Consider the following 4,466-nt stretch of genomic DNA (forward strand, 5'->3'; position numbering starts at 1 on the left):
GGCAGTCACGCGCCTTGAAGGATTATGTACGTCTAGTTGTGAAGGACAACTATTTGGGTATCAGATTCCAGTCCATTAAGGACAACAATTTTGAGTTCAAACCCGCATTAATCAGCATGGTGCAACAGGCCCAATTCAATGGATCACCACTTGATGATTCCAATATCCATTTGGCGATGTTTCTGAAGATTTGTGATACTGTGAAGATCAATGGTGTTACTGAAGACACCATTAGACTGAGATTATTCCCTTTCTCTTTGAGGGACAAAGCAAGAGGTTGGCTACAGTCTCTACAACCACGGAGTATCACTAGTTGGCAGGATATGGCTGAAACATTTCTGGCTAAATTCTTTCCACCTGCAAAAACAGCTCAACTCAGGAGTGAGATTGGTCAATTCAAGCAACATGATTTTGAATCACTTTATGAAGCATGGGAAAGGTATAAAGATTTGATTCGATGCTGCCCACAACATGGATTGTTGGATTGGTTGCAGATTCAGATGCTCTATAATGGATTAAACGGGCAAACTCGGACTTTAGTTGATGTTATGTCTGGGGAACTTTGATGTCAAAGACTCCTAAGGGTGCTACTGCTCTTTTGGAAGAAGTGACCTCAAATAACTATCAATGGCCAACTGAAAGAACTATGGCTAAGAAAGTTGCTGGAATTCATGAATCGGAGTCATTTGCTACACTTTCAGCTCAATTAGCTTCTCCATCCCATCACATTTCAGTTTTGACAACCCAGAGGATACCACAAGGTGCAGAATATGTGGCAGCCACAAGTAGGACAGATTTGAGCAATGGCACGAGTCAAGAACAGGTTCAATACATCAATAATCAGAACTACAATTATCGTGGTGATCCTTTGCCACAATATTATCATCCAGGGCTTCAAAATCTTGGGAATTTTTCTTATGAAAATACAAGGAATGTGTTGCAATGTGGCAGCCACAAGTAGGACAGATCTGAGCAATGAAGCGAGTTAAGAACAGGTTCAATACATCAACAATCGGAACTACAATTATTGTGGTGATCCTTTGCCACAATATTATCATCCAGGGCTTCGAAATCATGAGAATTTGTCTTATGAAAATACAAGGAATGTGTTGCAACCTCCTGCAAGATTTAATAGTCAACAAAGTGAGAAGAAGATTTCACTTGAGGATGCCATGATATCTTTTGTTGAGGAGACAAAAGCAAGGTTTAAAAATATAGATGCACAACTAAACAACATCGAGGCTCATTGCAACAATATGGGAGCCACTATGAAGAACCTCAAAATGCAAATTGGATAATTGGCCATGACTATAAATTCCCAACAGAGAGGAACTTTTCCTAGCAACACCAAAGTGAATCCTAAGGAACAATGCAAAACCATCACACTTAGGAGTGGAAGAGAAATTGAGAAGTCACTAGCAAAGGAAACCATGTCCACACTTACAACTGAAAATAATGACCGAAGCAAGAATAAAGGGAAAGAAGAGGAGATTGTGGATGATACACCAGGAGAGACTGACATGTCACCGACAATTTCATTTTCTGACAATTCTCCTATTCTCTCTACTCCACTTCCTTATCCTCAACGTTTTCAAAAGCAAAAATTAGATAAGAAATTTTCTAAGTTTTTGGATATTTTTAAGAAAATTTACATCAATATCCCTTTTGCAGATGCTTTGGAACAAATGTCAAACTATGTCAAATTCCTGAAAGACATCATTTCAAAGAAAAGAAGGTTGAAGGAGTTCGAAACAGTGAAGCTTATTGAGGAGTGTAGTGTTATTCTTCAAAATAAATTACCTCAAAAATTAAAAGATTCAGGGAGTTTTACTTTGCCTTGCACTATTGGAAATTCATTTTTTGATAAAGTTTTATGTGATCTTGGTGCTAACATTAATCTTATGCCACTTTCTATTTGCAAGAAATTGGTACTTGGAGAGATGAAACAAACAACCATTTCTTTGCAACTAGCAGACCAATCCATCAAGTATCCACATAGAATCATAGAAGACATATTGGTAAAGGTGGATAAATTTATTTTTCTTGCTGATTTTGTGGTGTTAGATATGGAGGAAGACCAAGAAGTCCCACTAATTCTTGGCCAACCATTCTTGACCATTAGAAGAGCTTTAATTGATGTTCAAAAGGGCGAGTTAACATTGAGAGTGGACAAGGACGAGGCTATGTTCAACATCTACTAAGACATGAGATTCCCAGAAGATCCAAGCACTTGTTTTTGAGTAGATGTCATTCAGCAAGGTGTAGAAAAAAGTCTTTCAAAAAGATGTATCAGCTGATCACCTAGAACGATCCTTGCAGCAGATTACAACACCGTAGCATGTGTGGAGGCTAGAACCTATGGTAGCAAAGAAAGATTCTGTAATCTCTAAAGAAAATATGTAGCAACCTATATCTCCACAGTTGAAGCAATTCCTTGAGCATCTTCGCTATGCGTCCTCAGGTGATGCATATGAAAATGCAAAAATCTACAAAGAGCAAGTGAAGAAGTGGCATGAAAAATAGATTCTTAGGGATGAGTTTGCTCCAAGACAATAGGTTCTATTCTTCAACTCATGATTGAAACTCTTCTCTGGTAAGTTAAGGTCAAGATGGATAGGTCCTTATACAATTGACAAAGTTTTCCCTTTTGGAGTGATAAACTTGAAGGACAAGACATGTAATATATTCAGAGCGAATGGTCGGAGATTGAAGCACTATTATGGAGAACAAATGGAGAAGAACTGTGCATTTATTCCTCTTGGAGATCCTAGTTGATGAAGATTGAAATGTCTGTCTGGAGACTTTAAAACAAGTGCTTATGGGAGGCAACCCAAAGAGTTTTTCTTTTGTTTATTTCCTTTATCTTTATTACTTTATTTATTTATCTATACACTTTTGAATAATTTAGATTTTCGATGCAAGTTTATTTGGCATGAGTACAGAGCTAAAAATTTAATTCATCGGTAGATTCACCAATAAGTCAAGGAAGTTTCTTTCTTTTCTTCGATCTTTCTCATTTTTTAATAACATTGAAAAAAAATGTGTGAATATGGATGATTAGGCCATGTGTGACACTACTTATGCCCTTCATATACTTGCATATAACCTAGGAGTACACCCTTGGGTCATTTATGTGTAGTTTCTATTTATACGGCTAAACTAGGAATCATGACTCATTAATGGTTGATTGGTAGTTCAAATGCGTTAATCTGGTTATATAAACTATTGTATCTACATGGTATCTCTTGAGGCTAAAAAAAACACGTTCACGTGACTTATAGCACTTAGAGTTCCTTGTGAACACTGAGAGAGCGCCAGTGGCGATTGTAAGAACCCGAATCGTGATAGGAGGGTTTAATTAAAATAAGAGAGGGGTAAAAAGGTAATTAAATAGGCTTCATCGACGAAGCCAGAGTTCATCAACGAAGGCCTTATATTTCTCATCGACGAAGAGTAGGTGTTCTTCGACGAGGAGAAACTGAGAGGTATTGTGAAGTGCGACAAAATTCAGGGCTCGTCGACGAGGAGAAGCCAAGGGATTTCGAAAAATTAGAAATCTCAGGCTCGTCGATGAGGTCATGGTCTCATCGATGAGAAGACTATATGTCTCATCGAGGAGGACGCAATTCGTCGATGAGAACTGTTGAGTCAGGGGTGTTATAAATATTCATTTTCATTACTTCTTGGCTAAGAAATCTTATTTCCTCTCTCTATCTCTCTAGAAACTCTTCCTAGTTTCCATCTCTCTAGATTTCTTTGTCGTTCATTGTCTGATTTTATGATCTGAAGTTACCACAAGGATCGTGGAAGGATTCTTTACAAGTTCTACTTATCGGATTTTTGATTCGACTCTTTTTGGATTTTGGCATAAAATCGAGGTAAGACTTGATTTCTGATTCTGATCTGGTAGTTTTGCACAGAACAGTCTTGTAAGTATATTTTGTACTACGTTTTGTAGGTTTTGAGAAGTCGATTCACTGTTTAGGAGTCGTAGAGTTCGAGATTGGTCTTTTGAGGGGAAAGGTAAGGGAATACAGTTTATATTAGTTATTTTTTAAATTGAACTTGGTAGAACCGTGGTTCACGATTCTGTATGCATTTTGGTTACTTATTTGGGGGGGATCTAATGAGTAAAATTATAGGTTTTTCATGATTACAATTTTGGGAAAAAGGATGTATTGGGCTACATCCTTGGTTTTGTTGAAAATCGTATGTATATGATGATTTATACTGTGATATAAGGATGGTTATGCCTTAACTTGTTTAAAATGTATGTGTTTGGAAAACCATGATTTTAGATTACCAAATGGGTGTGGTTTGTTTGGTTCTATGAGCATGCATGGTTGTGTTTTGTTGAAATGCAATAGGAATTAGGTTCTAAATTATTCCAGGTACGAAAGAGTGTCCGGCTCTATATTCGAGGGCATGTGTTTATCACCTGGCATGTAGGCAAGAGTGTATGACTC

At 37.4% G+C, this 4,466-nt stretch overlaps 1 non-coding gene across 1 annotated transcript; it reads right to left on the minus strand.

Annotated features, from left to right (window-relative positions):
• Positions 1–371: 371 nt before the first annotated feature.
• Positions 372–478, minus strand: LOC131145329 (small nucleolar RNA R71). The gene has a single exon (XR_009134112.1). It is a non-coding gene; the product is annotated as a small nucleolar RNA R71 (small nucleolar RNA).
• Between the last annotated feature and the right edge of the window lie 3,988 nt (positions 479–4,466).

This window comes from Malania oleifera, chromosome 12, assembly GCF_029873635.1.
Source record: "Malania oleifera isolate guangnan ecotype guangnan chromosome 12, ASM2987363v1, whole genome shotgun sequence".
NCBI classification, from domain to species: domain Eukaryota; kingdom Viridiplantae; phylum Streptophyta; class Magnoliopsida; order Santalales; family Ximeniaceae; genus Malania; species Malania oleifera.